This window comes from Equus przewalskii, chromosome 19 (genome assembly GCF_037783145.1).
Source record: "Equus przewalskii isolate Varuska chromosome 19, EquPr2, whole genome shotgun sequence".
Lineage (NCBI taxonomy): Eukaryota > Metazoa > Chordata > Mammalia > Perissodactyla > Equidae > Equus > Equus przewalskii.
This window is the reverse complement of record NC_091849.1, coordinates 5,289,440-5,310,380: the sequence shown is the minus strand read 5'-3', so window position 1 is coordinate 5,310,380 and position 20,941 is coordinate 5,289,440. Positions and strand designations below refer to the sequence as shown.

Below are 20,941 nucleotides of genomic sequence, written 5' to 3'. Positions count from 1 at the left end.
GATACCAAAGGCTGAGCTCTCAAAAGACCAGTGGTTCTCAAACTTAATCACCCATGAGGATCGTCAATCACTGGGAGCGCGTTTAGTGTGGGTGCTAATTGCAGACACTCTGCTCCAATAGATCTGGTGGAGGGCCGAGGAATATGCATTTTTCACATACAGTTCAGGTGATTCTGCTGCAGGTGCTCTGTGGAACATGCTTCGAGAAACCCTGTCCTAGCCTATCCCATCTCAAGGGATGACTCTGCACCTCTGCCTTCGACAGCATATGGTCAGTAGATTCGGCTGCTTCGAGATCATGATTATTGGGCCAGGCCACCAGTGCAGAGCAGCATGCTTCCTTTTTATTTGTTGTGACGAGAGGAAATGCATTCATTTCATCCCAAAGAGGCCCTGAAATCTTTGCAGATGAATTTAAGAAGCAGAGCACAGATCTGCTTCACAGCGTTTAAAATAGTAATCTGCTTCTTCAGAAGGACAGTGTTTCCCACTCTGTTTCTGGAGGTAAAGAAATAACTCTCTGAAAGAGTGTTGAAAGCGCTAGTTAGACATTGAGGTCCTGCAGCTGGGCCAATGATAGATGTACAAATGCTTTGAAAACCCTTGCTTTTCCTGAAAAGTTGAACAGAATCACCAGTGGACTAGTGGCACCTAAACTCTGAGCGTTTCTTCTGCTGAGTGTTAGAGTCACAGACCTGGGCTACAGGTTGTTGAAAGCATGAGAGTTGTGTTGAGTGTAGAATCAATGGTCTGTGGATCAATATTGGGAAGGCCTGGCAAGGTGCCATTTTAAGCCCATACCCAAGTCATTAATTAAGGGAAATGACCTTGCCAATACTACGATCAAGCACAGAACATCGAGCCAAAGGGGCTATTCTCAAGTCTTCAAATCTGATGGAATGTATCCTCCTAGGTTTCAGACTTTCTTGGACCCCAGGATCCTTTTTTTTCCTTTCAATTTCTTCCTTTTGGAATGGGAATGTCTATCCTATGCTTGGCTCACCATTGTATTTTGTAAGCAGATAACTTGTCTGGTTTCATAGGTTCGCAGATGGAGAAGAATTTTGCCCCAGGATGAGTCATATCTCCAGTCTCACCTACACCTGATTTCGATGATATTTAGATGAGATTTTGGACTTAGAGTTGATGCTGGAATGGATTAAGACTTTTGGGGATGTTGGGATGAAGCAAATGTATTTTTCATGTGAGAAGGACATACATTTTTAGGGAGCCAGAGTGTGGACTGTTAATTGCATCCCCTCCAAATTCCTGTGTTGAAGTCCTAACCCCCAGCACCTCAGAATGTGACCTTATTTGCAAATAGGGTCACCGCAGCTGTGATTAGTTAAGATGAGGTCATATTGGCATGGGTGGGTGCCTGCTCCAATACGACTGGTGTTCTCCTAAGAAGGGGGAATTTGACGCAGACGCACACATACAGGGAGAACACTGTGAGGATGGAGGCAGATCACAGCGATGCATCTGCAAACCAAGGAGTGCCAAAGATCGCCAGAGAACCCGCAGAAGCCGGGAGGGAGGCCTGGAGCAGAGCCTTCCTCACAGCCCTCAGGAGGAGCCCACCCTGCCGACACACTGATCTCAGACTTCCAGCTTCCAGAACGTGAGACAATGAATCTCTCTCGTTTAAGCCACCTAATTTGTGGTACTTTCTTATGGCAGCCCTAGCAAACCAATACAGATTTTGGCAGGATTGAACGCTTTCTTGATGCAGAACTTCTCCCCGAAGACTGTCTTTATTCCTAAGTCTATCAATTAAGGACTCTATTTTGAGAAAATTCTAAGATACTGGGAAAAATATCCAGGACTAGAGTTTAATTATCAAAATATCAATGAGGCTTGGTGTCTCCACAGTGCTGCTCCCCGAAGCCATGGAATCAACAACCACAGCCCAGAACGCACCCTCAAGACTGGGCCCTTGGGCCAAGCATTACTGGGCATCTGTTGTGACCCATAGTAGACTCTTTTAAAAACAAGCACTTGAATGTAGTGAATTCCGGAGTGTTCTCCTCTGAACCTCACTTACGCTGCTCTCTTGTTAACCATGCCAGGATATTTTTGGCATGCCTTCCATCTCAGTCAAGCCAGGAGTCAGGAAAGCAAGCCCCCAGACTCCCGGTCTCCAGTGGCCAAGGCAGGTTTCAATCTGCCCACATCTGTCAGCATCGGACCAGTGAGGAGCCTCTGTGAAGACAGCTGGGGCAGGGATGGAAACGTGTAATGTTAAAGATCTAAGGGAAGCTGTCCTTAGGCTGGTGTCACGGGCTGCCACTTAACAGGATTTTGTCACAGTTAAAGTTGAGTTTAAGTAATTGATTCTTTCTTTGATGAAAAAGAGTGTTTCTAAAGATGAGGTGCATGGAGAAACAATGTTCCCAGACCAGTTATGGAGCCATTCAAATCCTTGCAAATATGACGGAGGATGTATTGAATACGATCTTAAACAGTTATCAGGTTGGTACCAGTTTTCTTGGCAAGGGAAGAATGGACATGGAGACATGCTCCTCTGAATGGGAAGCTGAACCGATTAGAGAGGTACACGTCCTTATTGAGCAAGGCCTGGAAACCCTGGGACACTGCTGAGGACACCTCTGTCAGCTAGCCCTTGTCTCAGTGAAGACTATACTGTCAAGTGGGCCAAAGGCTTGGGAGTGGGGGAACTGACTGTAAAATCCAGGGTTCTCCGAGACAAATGATGTTAAAGCTCCAGGGAAAGAACATCAGCTCGGGTCTTGGTGTTTAGTTCTCTCTCCTGAGCCCTTTCCAGCCAGGGTTCTTAGCTGCCAGGATGCACCCCAGTGAGTCCCTGCCGACAGACAGCACATGTGCTTGTTTACTTTTGAAGACTTAGCACGACGGCAGCTACCGTTTGCCTCCATCACCAGCGTTGCCAGACTAATTTGTCCAGCCAGAGTGGACTGTCTTTTCCTGGTGGGGAAATGTTTAAGGCTTCTCTGGCTGTGCAACGAGTGGTCTCTATTATGGGAAGAGGGGAATTAGATATGCATGAGGGATCTGGGGGTCAGGAATAGCAGAAAGGGGATATGGTGGGGATCACACTCAGGCATGGTGTTCTCAGGAGCTGTGGGTGCCTAACGAACTGGATTCATAGATCAGGGGGGAAAGGAGGGGCCAGTCCATCACTCATGGTCCAGTCGAAAAACAGAAGTCATCCAAAATGTTTTCAATAGAGAGAATTTAATACAAGGAATTTATTACACGGGAAGAGCTAAGAAGGCACATAGGGGTTTGTGAGGCAAATTAGAGCTTGATAAAGCAAGAAGCCTCGATCAGCTGTAGCATCAGAAGTGTATTAACTAGAGCCCAGAAGCTGGGACATTGGTTGGAAATGGGAACCAGTCTAGGCTTGCTGAGGGAGGGGCTGTCTGGTGGGAGATGGAGCCATTGTCAGAGATGCAGTCCAAGGCAAGAGGGAGACAAACTCCGGCCCCTCCCAATCCCCAGGGCCTTTTGCTTGTCCACACTCCCGGGAAACCACTTGGCAAGGGAGTCCAAGAAGAAAAGAGAAGGGAAGGCACAGGGACGCATGTGCACGTGAGATCAGAAAGGCAGGTGACCAGCATGGCCATGATGACAAGGCGCTGTGGGAGTTGCCTTCAGGGGGTGTCTATCAGGGTTGTCATTGTATCTCTGGGGATCAGAGGGATCAGAGAGGTGCATTAAGTTGCCCAAAGCCAACCAGGGCCGAGCCAGAGTTTGAACGTGCGGCTATCTGGCTGTTGGTTCTTTAATAATACGCTGAGGAATAGGATTCGGCCTTCTGAGGAAGAGGCTTTCTGGGGATGCTTGCCCAGAAGAAGACAGGGTCAAGAAGCTGTGCAGGAGAAGGGGTGTTTAGATGATTCAGTGCTCCAGCCTGAGTTTCGTAGGCTCTCTAGCCTGGCTGAGGTCAGCTCAGGTGCCAGTTTCCTGTGATGAAAGCAGAGCCTGTCCATTTCTATGCCTTTTCCCTTCCTTGGTAACCGTGCGAGGGTTTTGGTCTGGATCAAAGATAAAAAGCTACTTCCTAGTGGGAGGAGGCCCCATAGATGGGCCAGAACTGGGAGAACAATGGAAAGGCTGGAGGTGCTGTCTGCCCAGCAGGTACTTCTCCCTGCTTGGAGTCTGAGCATCAGAATTTTAGAAGCAGCCACATGAAAAATGAGAAAGCAGGTTTGGCCATGGTTTGGGTGATGGGGGAAGAAAGTGAGGGAAACTTAGAGGTCATGCCAAGGTTTCAAAGCAGGAACGACAGCAATTTGGACCAGCTGCAGGCTGATCTGAGTTCAAATCATGATCTGAGTTCACGATCTGAGTTCAAATCGTCCCAGAACATTCTGTAGACTCGTCACTTAAGTTAGAAAACACTGTTGCAATGCGGAAATCCCTTCCAAACCTCCACACAGTGTTGTTCATGGGGAGATCCATCCGTGAGTGGAAAAGATTTGAGCTCAAAGGATTTGGGGGCTGACGCTGCCTTCGTCTTCCCACGATGTAGCTGGCTGCTGGATGCTTGTAGCATCACAAGATGGTCTCAAAGTCATTGAAAATATTTTTAACATTTACAAACAGGTTAATCCAAGTGCTCATTGCCTGGGAAGCCAAGTGTGAAAGGTCTTGTGCTCTCTGTTCTCTAGACAGATGATTCCAAAATATTGTCACTGAGAGGTCAGCGCTCCTTTTCCTAGCCCTTCTCATTCCCCTCCCCTCCTGTTGACTCCTTCTGAGAGGAGGGGACATGTTTTCTCCCCGTGGCAGCAGCTACGCCACAATGCCTCCTGCTCACCGTGTCACCCCCAGAGCACCGCTTTGTAAGCACTCAGGCCTGTGTACGTGATTGCTAACGTGGAGGACAGGAAATGCTGCCTCACAAATGCTAACCTGGAGAATTAGAAAACTTTTTAAAAACAAGTGTTAACAAGAGAAAGAAAAGGGAAAATTGAAATGGTATCTTGATTCCATGCGTCTTACTAATCCAACCTGTATTCTGGTCATTTCCTTATGTGGAGGGCATTGAGCAACATGGTTCTTTACCTGGGCCTGGATAAAGACCACTCATTTTCAGTCTGAGCAGCCCAGTCTGGCCGTTGATGATCTCATTTCATTGGACAGTTTGGCCTGAAGAGCATTTTATTAATTACACTTAACAAAATAACATGCCCAGGAATCTGCTTCTGTGCTTGGAGAATAAGCCCACTTTATAAATGATCCACTTTCTTTAGCAGAGTGTACACACGATGTGACTGATTGCTCTTCTGGAAGTGAGGGGTGGATGAGATCGGAGAGGAGGAGGAGGGTAAGTGAGCACTTGGTCCATTTACTGGAAAATGGCAGCCCTGAAAATCTGCTAGTGCCCTGTACCTCATCATGGAGGAAAACGGAACTCTGAGGCCTTGCCCTGACAGAAGTGACATGGTGCTAATGGATCCTGGGCCTGTGGTCCTCCCAGGGAAAGCCTAAGTCTGCCCGCTGCAGCTACGTGGATGATGGACAGGACTGGCACTACCCATCCCACAGCTCCTGCAGGCCCTCCCTGAGGCTCTGAACTCGTTCACTCGTTCCATAGTATTGGATGCATGGCTCCTCCATCTCACCTTCTGTGGTAGGTGCTGAGGATACACCAGGAGAGGGTTCTTGTTCTCAAGGAGCGTGGAGTACCACAACAGACCAACGTGCATGCGGTAGGTGGTGGAATGAGGGGGTTGCACAGCGCTCGTTGAGAACACAGTGGATGGATATTTACCACGGGGGCAGGAGAGGGGGTGTGGTTAGTTGCTGGGGCTCATTCATGGGAACTCACTCTGTTGACCGCTGTTTCTGTACTTGTACCTTGTAAATTCTAACTGAACTACGAATTTTGGGGAAAACATTATCATAGAGTCTCTCTCTCTCTGTGTCTCTCTCGCTCTCATCCCTTTCTCTCTCCTTTCTCTTCATTTTTTTCTCTCTCTGCAACAAGAAACTATGAACAGTGGTCATCTTCTCAGAGTTACTCCGTAGAATTGGGACAGGTCTGTCACAGCAAGGCTGGGGCTTCGAAGCAGGTGAGGAGAGGACGGAGTCTGGAGAAACACCAAAGTCCCACCATCAAGTTAGAGACAGGGTCCCCCAGGCCAGGCATGGTCAGAAATGAAGGCACGAAGATGGTCGTGGACCAGAGGTTGGCTGGCGAGTGAGAACCTGGGATTCCAGGAGGAGTGCTGAGTTGGAGAACAGCAGAAACAGGGCAGAGAAATGACCACCCAGCAAGATCTGGTGGACACGCAGGCAGCCTCCTGGCCCAGCCAGGCAGCCCCTCACATTCCTGCTGCTGGGCGGAGCCCAGCTGCAAACAGCGTGCACTTAGGAACTGCAGGTGCGGGCTGAGGAGGCAGTGGGTTCAGTGGCCAGTTTAGGGTGGAAGCAAGGATAGTCTGGCACCTGTCTAGATTTCATCTGAGCCTTTGTTTGTTTGTCTGTTTGCTTCTTTCCTGAAATGTGGATCCAAACAAAGAAGTCCCACTAACTTCTGAGGGGACTCAGTTTTGGAGTCACTTCCGAGAGAGCTGATATCAAGAAACAACATCTCAGGACGCTGAGTTGTGGACTGGCTTTCATCTCAGTTTTACTCAGATGATTTCCTTCCATGTTTTAAAAAAAAGGAGATGCTGTTTGTTCTGTCACATGGAATTGTGATTACTCACTTGAGGAAGGATGCCCCCCCTCGAGACTCTGGCCAGAGCAGGGGAAATTCCTTTTAATACTAGCCTGGAGGAATTCTCATGATCCTGGTTTCCATTTTGGTCAAAACTGAGATGAAAGGACTCGATCCAGCATTGAGGAGAGCTATAATTTTGATCCTGAGGGAGACAGAGCTAGATGAGAAACTAGGCTACCCTTTCATCTGTTCTGTGAATGAAGAGGCATGTCCTGTTACAAATTGAACAACTATTGTGAGCCGAACTTCTGATTCAGGTCCCATCTCTAAATCAATCCCTCAGTGGGTGAAGAGAAGCAACTGTGAGAAGGGGCTGATTTTTTTCCCCATTAAAATGTTGTTAGATAATATTATTATATGTCTATTGTCTTAGTCCATTTGGGCTGCGATAACAAAATGCCACAGACTGGGTGGCTTATAGACAAGAGAAATTGATTTCTCACAGGTCTGGAGGCTGGAAGTCTGAGATCCGGGTGCCAGTAGGGTCAGGTGAGGTCTTCTGGGCGGCAGACTTCTCGTGATGTCCTCACATGGCAGAAAGAGGGTAAGAGCTCTCTGGGGCCCCTTTTATCAGAGCTCTAATGCTATTAATGAGGACTTCACCCTCATGACGTAATCAACTCCCACCGTGTAACACCATCACCTTTGAGGGTTAGGATTTCAACATGAATTTTGGGGGAACACAAACATTCAGACCATAGCATCTACCTTCTTTTTGGCTTTGTGTTTTTATAATAGTTCTATAAATGCAATTAGGAATGGTAGGTTCCCTAGAGAAAATTTCCAATTGGTAAAAATGGGACAATTTATTTTGGATGATTATGGACATTTCTATCTGAAGGATTCTTTTTCACGCCTCCTCACTTCTAGCCCCTCTGATATATGTAACTCAATGAACTTTATTACTTCTAGATTTGATATTCTTTAAGATTAAAAAAACATTTTTAATTGTGGCAAAATATACATAACATGAAATTTACCATATTAACAGTTTCTAAGTGCACAATTCAGTAGTGTTAAGTATATTCACATTGTTGTGCAAGCTATTTCCAGAACTCTTTCTTCTTGCCAAATGGAAACTCCCCATTCCTCCCTCCCCAGCCCCTGGCCACCGCATTCTCCTCTCTGTCTCCTGTGGGAGCCTCATATAGGCAGAATCATACTGTAGCTGTCTTTTTGTGACTGGCTTGTTTCACTTAGCATAATGTCCTCAAAGATTTGGTATTCTTTTATTTCATCTTTAAAATAATATTTCCTCAACATCTGAGGCCTAACCCATTTAAACTTTGGAAAGGTCAGCAGTAGAATTTCAAAAATATTCTCTCAGCCTGGAAAATTTAAAAACAAGTATGTATCTGGAAAGCACCGCATTGCTCACAGCAGAATGGACCACTCAGAGGCGAAGGATCAAATGAACCGATGCCTCTCTAGCGGAGGGAGAGGGGTCGTGGTAAGCGGTGCCAGCTGGTAACCTCCTGTGCCGCAGGCCGGACGCCAGGGGCGCGGCGGTCTACGCATGTGCCGCGCTCACGGGTGGGTGCCCGCCGTCCCGCGGCTCCCCCGGGGCTGCCGCGACAGCTGCCAGTGGAGTAGGGCTGGCAGCCGCCCCGGAAGGAGACATCTGCCCGGGCTGTCGCCGCGGCGGAAGAGCAGGGGGCAGCTGCATATGGAAGCAGAGACAAGGACAGGAGCAGAGGAGACCGCAGGACCGCCCTCGCCCTCGCCTTCGTTGCCCGCCCCCCAAGCCGCGGTGCTGCCAGGTTGGTCACGGAGCACGAGGGAAGCTGTCGTGGTCTGTTCTCGGACAGACAGGCTCACCCCAAGCGGCTTCTCAGCACGTCGCACAAATGCTGGAACAACGGGGGCTGGGGACAGACACCAGGCTGCTCATCTCACAGGGGTGGCCTTTAAAAGATCCTTGGAGTTTTTTTTGTTTTTTTAATGTCTTGGCAGCCATGCAAATAATCTCTAAGAACCGTGACACCATCTTTTGCAAAGAAATGTAATTTGCTAACGTCAATAACACGGATTTCCCACCTCAAAGAGCCAATGTGTTTTCTCCCTATTTATCAAATCTTCTACACTCTGGTGACTAATGGAAAATACAATGGCAATTTGTTACTGTTTTGGCATTGTTTGCTATCAGAAATGACACTGGAACAAAGGGGTAATCACTTACGATTGCCTTCAAAATTTATTCTCTCCTGAGGGAGTAGCACACTCACACATCGATAGGGGTGGATCACCACCATGGGTGTAGCCTTTATAAATTATCTATGTAGTAATTTTCACTTTAAAAGACAGTGTTGCCATCCATCAGCTCATTTTGGCGTCACAAGAATGTTTATGATATTGCTGAGGCTTAAAGGAGAAATGGCTTGTCTAAGGCCATACAGAAAGTCAACTGGGGCTGAAATATAGGTCTCCCAGTCTTAACCAGAGCTCTTCGCCCTGCACTATACTTGAGTTGAAGAATGTGCCAGAACCTCAGCAAGACGTAGAAGAGATGATCTATTTCCTTCTTCTGCTGACTGGCAGTGCTTTCCCCGCCCAGGCAATCTTGAGATGTTAAATTAGCAATTACTCGAAAATCAAGGGGACATAGTATTAGGTTGAACTATATTAAACTACCATTTTTTAAAGATTAAAATAGTCAAATATCAACAATTTTATGTTTTAAACTAGTTTATCTCCCCAAATTTATATAGATTATATTTCCCATGCAGCATCAAATTGGTCTTTTTGTCGGTTAATTTGGCCAGTTGCTTTCCTTTTAATTTTGCTGCCCCATGATCTGAATGGGCCAGTGGCCTCAGATCATTATTTTAAGGGCCTCGAGAGCCAAATCGAGCCAAATGTAGAGGCAGCAGGCCAAACCGTGCAATTAACCCCAAACCAGGCAATTCAGGGTCATGTAAATATGACTCACGAATGGCTAGCCCGCAAGAATTTTCAACAGGTCTAACCAGCTCCTTGTTACTGCACATTTTGCCTGAAAAAGGAATTAAATCACTCTTCTTTTCCATTCATCTGGCGTCAATTCGTAGTTGTTCTGGTGAGTGGGAGACAGCTGATTTCCAGGGCTGTTCCAGGGTGGTGATGAGAAAATCAGGAGGGTATCTTGGCCGAGTGTCAAGAATGAAGGGAGAAGGGGCAGCGAGTCAAGTGGCTAAAGAGACGCACATTAGAGTCATTCATTCTCCCCGCGGCGGAAGCTGGAAAGTTGCAGCGCTGGCCAGGCTTCCCACCATCTGGAGCGAAATCAGGACACTCCCACCAGGGGTGGACGGGCTCCAAGTGGGCACAGACTGGCAGAGGGCTGTGGCCACACTGCGAGAAGAGGGCAGACGGCGGCGGAGTGAGCCCTGCGCTCCGCGCCTTCTCTCCGATCGGGAGGCGCTGTCGCGAACCCTCGATGAAAGCCCCAGCCCCGCGGCCTCCGGGGAGCACCTGACGTCCCTCAGCGTCCCTGTTTCTGGCAATAAGGGCTTCATTTTCACTTTGCACTCCAAGTGGGAACAGCTCACAAAAGGGCTATGTTAGGAATAAAGGACCCCGATTCTCACAGCAAGGTGATGGACCCAGCGGGCTCCAGAGAGGGACGGAGGGGCCGCGGAGGTCGGCCTCTCACGAATCTCGGAGCGCGCTGCAGGGGAGCGAAGACCTCCGCGAGGCGAGCGGACTGTGGGGAAGCGGGAGGCCGGCTCTCCCGGGAAAATACAAGACAGCCCTCACGTGTAACGTTTGCTGATTCCCAGCGCATAAAAATACTCCCACTGTGGCCAATTTCAAACCGCCAATAGTTTATCAACCGGCTCGCAAAATTTCTGGATATTTGACAATCTCATCTGAGCCTGCGCGAGCTGGCTCGACGCACCACGACTTGGTGGCTTAAAAACTGGAATTAGGCAAATACGTGAGCAAAGGTTAAAACGGAAGGATCCCGGGGAGAAGGGAGTGTCTCAGGGCGGAGCCCCCCTTCCTGTCCTGCTTCCCGCCCCTCCTCCTAAGTTCTCCTAAGGACGCTCTCTCAATAACCACCGCTCCGGACGAGCCTCCCGGTCCCGGGCTCTGCCCCAGACAGCCTGACCTGAGACACTGTGCCCCCTCGGTCACGGCCCGGAAGCCCCCAGAGCCCGAGGTCTTCTCAGACGCCCCGCACACCTGCTGCGCCGTCACTGTGCTGCCGCCCCCGGGGCGAGGGCGCAGGCAGAGCGCGGGGGAGGCTGCTGCCTGTCTCCTGGAGGGAAGCTGTTGAGGGGCTGCCACGGTGCTGGAGCGGAGATTGAGCTCGGAAAACTCCGCTAGTGGGCCCCATGCATAATTCAAAATACCTGTCTCCAGAGGCAGAAATTTGGTTAATTGTTAGGAAGGTAAAACGCAACTTTTAGGCAGGATGGGTTTAGGTTGATAGGACGGATTTCTTCAGAAAGAAATTCTTATGACTCCAACCAAAAGAATTCGGTGTCTAATGATAAATTTGTCTTCCAATCATGCAAACACTGGGGCTGTGTCATCTGCATTTTGGCAAACACAATTTTTTTAGCTAAGCCTCAGGTTCCTTACGTGCAAAAATGGGTGGCAGAAATGAAGCCATCTCTGAGGCATGGTCTGTCCCATCCTTCTCTGCTTCTGGGACTCCAGCGGCTGTCAGTGCGCCACTGCCCCACACTTTTCTATGTGGTTTTCAGTCTCTTTATAAATTTGACTGTTGTTTTTTGTACTTCTGGGACATCTAGTATTCCACTATACATCATTACTTAGCTGTGCCACAAACAAGGTGTTTTTTGCCTAAATAAACTTGAGGGGCACTCTAAGTTAAACTAGTACTTTATCGTGCATCTTCTTCAGAATCTCTGATATTCTAGGCTGCGTCATATATCTCCAAAAGAGAGACTGAATGCTCGTGGGTTCCCTATCTTGTTGACCTACAACCTCTTTTTCTAGCAGGGTGTGGGAGTCTCCCAGGGCTGTTGAGGCAGAATGTCACAATTGGGTGTCTTGAAACAACAGGCACTTACTTTGTCAGTCTTGGAGGCTGGGCGTTCAGAACTGGGGTGGGGGTGGGGGGGCGGGCACCCGCCGTGCTGTCTCTGAAGGCTTCGAGGGAGGATCTGTGCTGCACTTTTCCTGAGCCTCTGGTTTTGCCGGCGGTCCTTGGTGTTCCGTGACTGTGGACGCATCGCTCCAGTCTCTGCTTCTGTCATTGCATGCATTCTTCCCATGTGTCTCTTCTCCTGTCTTACAGGGACACCCGATATGTTGGATTAGCACTGCTTTAATTGAGGATGACCTCGTCTTAACCTGATTACATCTGCAAAGACCTGTTTCCCAGTAAGGTCTCATTCACAGGTAGCAGGAGTACAGACTTCAACATATTGAACATTTTGGAAGACACGATTCAACCCCTTACAGACAGCTGTTAATATTTCCTAAAACTAGGACTCCAAGACACACATTCAGGGAAATGGTACCCCAGGAACTTGCGATGTGATTAGGATTCACCAGCTAGGTACATGGTGCATCCCTTAGGGCAGGATTCTTGACGTGATATCAAGGGGTTTGTGCCCTTGGATGAGAAAAAAGATTACATCTATATTTGTACTATCTCTGATTGAAATTCAGCATTTCCTTCATTTATGAGTGCAGGCAACAAACCACAGTAATATCACTAGTTCTGGTGACTTGTCGCCAACAGAAGTCGGATATTTCCATCTCACACTACAGTTCCTGCAGGTGTCTTGCGATGTCATTTATAGTCATCGCCATTTCACAGTCACAGTGGTTATGAGACCTGGCACTAGATCTTGTTATTTAAGGTGTTAAGAAGGAAATACTATAGCACAAACCGGTTCTAATACCTTGGTAAGCGTATTTCAACGACCTTGTTTCCTTTTATATGTTTAAGAGCACTTCTGAGAAGAAGACTGCAGGCCTCGAGGGACAGCCAAAGGCGCCACGGCTCAAAAAAGGTAAGAACTGCTGTCCCCAGTCATGCTCCTTGTGACCTGAACAGCCCAGCTTCCAGAGAAGGTTTAACTGAGAGACAAACACTAGCAGGATCTTTTCATTTTCACAAACAAAGAATTAACAAATAAGCCAAACACAGATATTATAAAACACTTTATTTGTAAATAAAAGACCCAATTAGGGCAAAAATGTAAAAATGAAATACACGTAGGTACAATAAGGTAGCTTATACAATAATCTTCAATTATTGTCACTCTGTATTGATTATAAATAGATCATATTCCCAAGGAAAGATTTGTCTAGATATCAGGGTGTAATTTGGAAACTCTTTATATGTGCATAAGAGTATCTCAATAATTTACTGGAAAACACGTATTCCTTTTTGTGTGTGTTCAAATGTATCAAATAGTTGAAAGTATTCAACTGTGTTCCCTGCGAGACCTGGGAAGTCCTGGGCACACCGGGCTGATCTCTCAGCTGTGTGAGTGAGCGTGGTCACGTTTCCACCCGACTCTTGGTAGAAGTCACCGTGACTGAAGGCTCCCGGGGGCGATGACTCCAGGAGCACTCTGGCCTCATGAAAGCACCAGAGCATCGAAAGGCCCGCTGACCAGCTCTGCCTCTGAAGGGTCATGGACCTAGGCCTGCCCCTAATTGTCTGAGCCTCTCTGTCCTCTTCTGTGATGAAGGGGGATGCCAGTGTGTGTCCTGCCTCTCTCGAGGCCACTGGGAGATTCGGCTGAGATAACAGATGTCAAAGCGCTTTGTGAACTGTCAAAGTGCTGTATGAATATGAAACATGGAACAAGTCTTTAATTTCATGTGGCAACATTAATATGGGTATAAATTGATCTCGTTCTCTTGTATTATAAGAAGAAAATTAACCTGTCTGTTTTTCTCCTCCCTGCTGGATGCTAAGCCCAAGGTCCCCCATCGTTAAGTGCCCAGAAAGGCTTTGCAGATCCCAGCAAGGCTGCAGGGAAGTAGGCCTGGAATGTTGCTGGGCTTCCATTCGCCGCCTCCTTTCCCTCAGGGTGCCCCAGTGCCCTCGCCGGCCAGGCTCTCCCGCGTGGGCCCTCTGAGCCCGGGAGCATGGCCTGTGCTTCCCATCTTCTCAGTCCTTTAGACTGTACCATCCTGCAGGCAGTTCACACAGGGCGTGGGCCCCACCTGGGCTGCACCTTAGAACCACCTGGGGAAGCTTTCCCTCCTTATCCAGGACCTCAGCCTCCAGCCGGACGATACGTCAGAGTCTCTGAGGGAACGCCTGGCCGGCAGTAGTTTAAAGGCGGACCCAGGTGATTGGAATGTGCTGCTCCAGTCGAAAGTACTACTTGGCTGTTGCCTGGAGGTTCATTGGAAAAATGGACTTCCTGTTCATCTGTTAGCCAGTGACGGTGTTCTCCCTCCCAGAGAGCCCTTCTTTTAACCCAGGCAACCTTCTTAACAGTCTTTTGAAAGAAGTGTCCCTTGAAGGCCCCTGCGCGCACCTCATTCCAGGCCCATACCCATTGCTTCCCTCAGCCTCACAGCCTCCTTCGGGGGGTTACCTTCATTTCAGTTGCGAAAGCTGAGGCTCGGTGATGCCCCATCCAGCTGGGAGAGACAAGCAGTGTGTGTGCCTGACGACATGCATGCTAACTTCCCAGAGCATCACAGTGCCTTTCCCGTGACCAGGCCCCTCCTGCAGAGAAGTGCAGCTGGACAGGGCCCTGCAGCCCGCACTGGCTGCTGCACCCTCATCTCTGCCTTCTGCTGCATTAGGAAGAGGATTTCTTGGGTTGGGAGAGGAGATGTGACTTTTGTCCTCTTGACACCTTCCCATGGCCTCTGCTCACCTCTGCTGCTTTGCACACTCATAGGGAGGGCTGGGGGAGACTGGACACAAGCAGGCGGGTGCACAGCCCTGCAGCCGGCAAGAACACACAGAACCAGAGCGTGTGCTCTGCACGTGCAGTCTCTGTCTTCCTCAACCTGGGGCCCTCATCATCTAGGTTGTCACTTGGGGCCTGGAATCCATCCTGCTCAGGGCCGGGCACTCCCCCAAGAGGCTATTGCCCTGTGTGACGCTCTGACTTCCTGAGTCTTAGGCAACTGCCATGGCGGGATTTGAAAGGCCTTATAAAAGGACCCTCCTATTGGGGCTCACTAGTCTTCCCAGGTCTCTGATGTTCTCAGCTTAAAAGCCACTCCTTTGGCAAACCATTACACCGCCAAGAGCCCTGTGTTGAAATGTTTATATTCTGTGGGGATTTATCCATTTATGTACTGTCTGATATCACCCCCCCTAGAGCTCTGTGATAAAGCATGAAAGTACTCTGAGGTCCGGAGTCTGAGTTGTGAGCTCTTGGGCAAATTGCTTACCTTCTTGAGCATCAGTGGTCTCAACAATGAAATGAAGATTTTCATCTTTTCCTCACATATTTCTACAGGACTGAGGTTGGGATCACTGGAGATAATGGACAAGACGTTGATTTTCGTACAGCAAAGCCCACTTGACAATGTGGAAGATAGTTTCATTACTATTGTATTGGTCTGCTTTCCAGGAGGGCAGCTCACTGAGAGTGAGGGAGACAAGGAGCATGTCAGTTTCAAAGGGATGAGTTTGGAGGAAAAGGTGCCATCTGTGGTGATCCTGTCGAGGTTAGGTGCTGCAGTGGGAAGCTCCTGACATCCTGAATATGACCTCAGAGTCTCGGGAATCTGGAGAAGACAGCCTAAGTGGGGAGGAGAGAAAATGAAGTGGGAGATGCAAAACCGCTTCGCTTATTTCACATCTTGTCAGGTGCCGGCTCAGCCCACCACTGAGACAGGTGACAAAGAAACAGCGAACCCTCTACAAGCTCCTGTGTGTATATTTCAGACTCGGCAGGAGGATGGACCACTGACGAAGTATAATATAGACCAGCAGGCAGGGTGGGAGACACCCTAAAGGAAAACAAGGAAACAGGCTGTGCAGTTGGACCTGGCCTCCTGGGATGGACTGGCTGACTGGCACCAGGCGATGTAAGGTGGGCCCTGGGTGTGGTGGCTGACAGGGCCAGAAGAGCATTCACCAGGCCCAGCATCCAAGCCTTGGGAAAGTTGACTTGTGCAATGAGGCAGCAACTTAGTCCTGCAACCAGGCTGGGTGAGGGCAAGCTCAATCCAAAGCACTTCTTTCTGCGGGCACCATGTATCCCTTGTGATTAGAGGGGTTTGGGCACCTGCTTCCTCAGGTGCACCTGCTGTGGGCCAATGGACACAGTACTGGCTGTGGCCTAGGCTCTGCCCTGATTCTCTTCCCAACGGACTGTGTGGCTGTAGGCAAGCCACTTCAGCTCTCTGGATTGCCCTATTCACTTTTAAAAGATGAGGAGATTGGCCTAGATGACCTCTAGGATGCCTTCCAGCTTGGCACCAGGTTGCTCTATGATCCAAGACTAGTTTCTAAGGAACTCAAGAAACAATATGGCGTAAATGGCTAGAGCCTGTGGGATGGGGGTTTACATATTTTCTGAAATTATAGAGTCTTCATATTAAAAGCAAATACTGAAGTATGGCATGCCTGAAAAAAATTAAACAAAGGGTTACCATATGATCCAGAAATTGCACTTCTGGGTATATACCCAAAAGAACTGACAGCACAGACTCAGACAATTGTATACCAATGTTCACAGCAGCATTATTCACAGTAGCCGAAAGGTGGAAACAACCCGAGTGTCCATTGAAGGATGAATGGAAACAAAATGTGATATACACATACGATGGGATATTACTCACCCTGAGAAAGGAAAGAAAATTCTGACACATGCTGCTACCTTGAGGACATTATGCTCAGTGAAATAAGCTAGACATAAAAGGACAAATACGTATGATTACACTGATATGACATAGCTAGAGTAGACAGTTCAGAGAGGCAGACAGTAGAATGGTGGTTGCCAGGAGCTGGGAGAGAAGGAAATGGGCAGTTAGTGTTCAATGGGCAGAGTTTCAGTTTGGGAAGATGAAAAGAGTTGTGGAGATGGATGATGGTAGTGGCAGCACAACAGTGTGAATGCTCTTAATGCCACTGAACTGGACACTTCGAAATGGTTAATCTTATGTTATGTATATTTTATCACAAAAAAAAAGGCACATACTAGAATATTCATGTCTCAATGTTTTTAATTTGGTATATAAAATAACGGTAAAGCATAATTTGTGCTGGCTTGTAGACCTCTTACTGGTCTGAATGAAACCGATCATTGAATAATTAATTTAAAAAATGAGTTAAAGTCAGGAATTACTAAAATTTGATGCTTCTATACTATATTTTAATTTAACTCAAAATATTTAAATCTACATTTAATCACCAATCTTCAGGTCTTTTTTTTTGTGTATAGGTTTGCTGAGTGGAGTTCAGCATGGTCTCCCTTGCATAAACCACACCCAAGATATATCATTTACAAATTCTAGTTTCAGGGTTTTTAACATGGAATGAGATCTTAGAGATACTTTTGAATAAAAATGAATGCAAAATTCTTGTCCATTCTCACTCACTTCTTTTATAATTACTTTGCCTCATCTAATTCCATATGTCTATCTCTATATCAACATAACTGTCTATATAAATATATTTAAATAACTAATCTGTATAAAGTTTTCCCAAAACATTCAATGTACTTTTTTATGGAAACAAAATAACAATTACAACCAGTCTAAACAGGCTTGGGGACAATGCGATTCCAGTTGTTAGCATAGAACTCAATGAGGGGGAGCAGAAGTGTGCAGTACATGATAAAACGAGTGAAAAGATAAGCCATAAAGTGGGAGAAGATATTTGCGACAAACTGACAAAAGACTAGGATGTCAAATATATAAAGAACTTAACCAAATCAATAAGAAAAAGAAATAACCTAATAAAAAATGGGCTTAACAACTGGACAGGCATAAACCCAAAGAGGAAGTCCAGATGGCTGATACACATGAAAAGAGGCTCAACTTTATTAGTAATCAGGGAAATGCAAACCAAAACCACAGTGAGATACCATTATACATGAGAGAGGCAAAAACTAAAACTTCTGAAAATGCTGATCGTGAGCAAGGCTTGGGAGCAGCAGGAACTCTGATGAAAGTTGTGAACTGCTAACACGTCTTTGGAAAGCAGCTTGCGTCATCTGGTGGGACTGAAGATACACACACTCCGTGGTCCCGCAGTTCTGCTCTTAGGAACGCATCCAGGGAAACTTAGGTTAATGTGCAGCGGGGTGCACGCATGTGAAAAGCATGCTTATGGCAGCCTGCTCACCTCAATCCAAATACTCACCACCTCTAGAATAGATACTTGAATTCTAACGTGGTCAAACAACAAAATACACACAACGACAGTGGACGAGCTTATAGCTACACAAAACAATACGAGTAAATCTTCAAAACAAAATACTGAGCAACAGAAGCAAGACAAAGAATATAAGGTGATCACATTTGTTTCAGGTTGAAAAGCAGGGAAAACTAAACTCTGGTGCCATTTGGCAATGTATACACGGGTGACTATCTCTGGGGGTGTTATGGGCTGAGCGTTTCATCCTCCCGCAAGTCACGCTGAAGCTCTAACCCCCGATGGGATGTTGTGAAGAGGTGGGGCCTTTGGGAGGTGACCAGGTGTAGATGAGGTCATGAGGGTGGAGCCCTCATGATAGATTTATGAGAAGACACACCAGAGAGCTTGCTTCCTCTTCCTCTCTCGGCCATGTGAGGACACAGTGGGCCATCTGCAAGCCAGGAAAGGGTCTCTCACCAGAGCCCAGCCTTGCTGGCACCCTAGTCTCAGACTTCCAGCCTCCAGAACTGTGGGAAATATGTGTCTGTTGTTTAAGCAACCCAGTCTGTGGTGTTTTGTGACGGCAGCCCAGATAGATTACTACAGGGGCTTGGGTGTGTCTGTAATTGGGGAGCACAGGGAGGCTTCTGGGTACTGGCAATGAGCCGTCAAGGAGGGTTACACAGGAGTTCACTTTCTGATTATTTATTAAGCTCTATGTGTATATTTTATTCATGTAAACGTATATAAATCTCAACGCAATAATTTACAGTAAAAACGAAAAAGAAGCAGCATGTAAATGTGCCAGTGAGTAGCTTCCTTGTTGCCCAGCTTCACTGGCATTGCGGCATATCTTATGAGGGAACAGGGAGCAGTGGTTAATTTAGCAACACAGACAGGTGGAGCTGGGGTGGAGGAGATGAGAGGGGCATCTGAGAAAACATGATAAAAATGAAATACTGATATATTCAGGTTGAGAATAGAGGTTCTGAGGGTTATAGTTACATTTTCTTTTCCATTTTATATTGTTTATTACCTAAATCACAATATGACAAATCTAATGCATTTTCCTCTTTTTGGTGACAGTTCTGTTGAACTCCTTCTCTGGCCTAGTCTGTATTTCGGGGAAAATAAGCATTATCTAGGTATTTATAGGTGTAATTTGAATAAGGGCAGAGAAAGGAGTTGCATCCAGAAATAATCTTATCACAATTCATAAAGCATAATAAAAGGATGTAATCTCACAAAATATCCAAAGCCTACCTCTACTTCCAACGTGACCCCGTAGAACCTTGGCAAGCTCTCACGAAACCTGGGCTTCTTGCAATAGAGTTTGAAAACCCTGCTATAAGATGGAGGGACTTAGCACTGGGAGTGTAGGGGGACAAAGGGGTGCTGAGTAATTCCTTACTCTAATAACACATTCTTCATAACGCCATCATAGCTTTGCTATTTTCGGAGCTTTTGACTTGCGGGTCTGATGCCTGTAAGATGCTGAGAGAAGAGGAACTGTTCTCCCCTCCTCTCCCTTCCTGTGGCATCCGGGCATTTCATTCATTGTGGCATTCATTTCATTTGTGTTCAATTTGTGTTTGTTGAATTAAATTCTTGAAAGTATCCAAGTGCAGGGCAAAGAGCTTTGGAGATTGAGAGGAATGAGACTTTCTAAGGGATTATTTCTGAGTGGAAAATGAACGAAGACTTCATGAAAGGGGAGGGACCTGAGCTCAGCCTTGAAGAATAAACAGGAGTTGGGGATGAGGTTGGATTTGAGAGAGGAGGTTGCAAAGGCACAAGGCAACAAGGACAAAACATGTTTGGAGACTGGGGTCATGCTTATTTGGCTGTCTGTGGAAAATCAGAGGGAGAGAGTTGAGTTGAAGTGGAATTGAGGAGGTTTGTGTTAAGAGACAGTGCACTTTGTTTGCTTCATATGCAATGAGGAAGATGAAAGATTTTGAAACAGAGGTGTGTCTGGGTCCAAGGTCAGTCTAGTGGCAGAATATAGGCTGGATTGGACAAACGACTGGCTGGAGCCAAGGGAATGAGTTAGAGGGCTGGTATGAGGGGTCTAGGAAGGAGGTAAGAAAGGCCAGATAGGGCTGAGAGAGCAAATTGAAAGTAAGGGGCAATTGATGCACAAAGAAAGAAAAAGCAGGTATTTGCTAGCTACAGAATAGATTGAGGGGTGCAGGTGGGGACAGAGATGGCTGAGGTTTTCCAGACACAGTGACATGGAGTATGAGGGTGCCATGAATGGAAAAAGAAGCTGGTGTGTGTGGGTAGATAATGAGCTGTTTTCTACTTGCTGGGTTTGAGGTGCTGGTAGGATATCTAGGTGGAAACATCCCACAACTGGAAATTTGAAACTGGAGGCTTGGAAAGAGATTGGGGTTGGAGCAACAGATTCAGGAGCCAAGGGTCCGGAAGTGAGCCCTGGATGAGGACTGACCTCAGAGGAAAGAGTGTGGAGCAAAAGAAGAAGATAGGATTTGGTGAAGGAGCATATTTAGGAAGAAGGAAAAAGAAAACATCATGAGCCAAAATCAAAGGATCATATAAAATTTTGTCATTTTGTAGATGAAGAAATTATTTGGCTTTTGGCTCTATCTACTCAGCTCTATGATTCCCATAGCCAGAGCCATTTATACTCCAATTCAGAATTGAGCCAGTGTTAGGCTCTGTGAGGAAGCCCATCATTTCTGATTTTAAGTGGTTCCAGGAAGTTAACTTGTTTATTGACTAGGCTTCTGATATACTATTTGTCTTTGTTGCAGTTTGTAGCTAACCCTATAACACATGGGGGTGGGGGGAGTCATTATGAATGACAAATGCCTATGACTCTACATGAGAAAGAACAATAAATAATCAATGCAGAGCTCTTAGAATGTGTCAGTTACTATGCTAAGCATTTTCCAAGCATTATCTCAGTTAATCTTTAATCCACTTGACCAGATATCAACATCTTCCCATCT

At 46.9% G+C, this 20,941-nt stretch overlaps 1 long non-coding RNA gene across 2 annotated transcripts; it reads left to right on the top strand.

Annotated features, from left to right (window-relative positions):
* The first annotated feature begins 8,347 nt into the window (after nt 1-8,347).
* LOC139077220 (uncharacterized) lies at nt 8,348-17,178 on the top strand. Of its 2 annotated transcripts, XR_011529546.1 has the most exons (4): nt 8,348-8,475; nt 11,964-12,049; nt 12,624-12,687; nt 13,095-17,178. It is a non-coding gene; the product is annotated as an uncharacterized lncRNA (long non-coding RNA). The 2 variants fall into 2 exon arrangements; XR_011529545.1 differs by lacking the exon at nt 8,348-8,475 and having other exon boundaries at nt 11,938-12,049.
* Nucleotides 17,179-20,941: the final 3,763 nt, after the last annotated feature.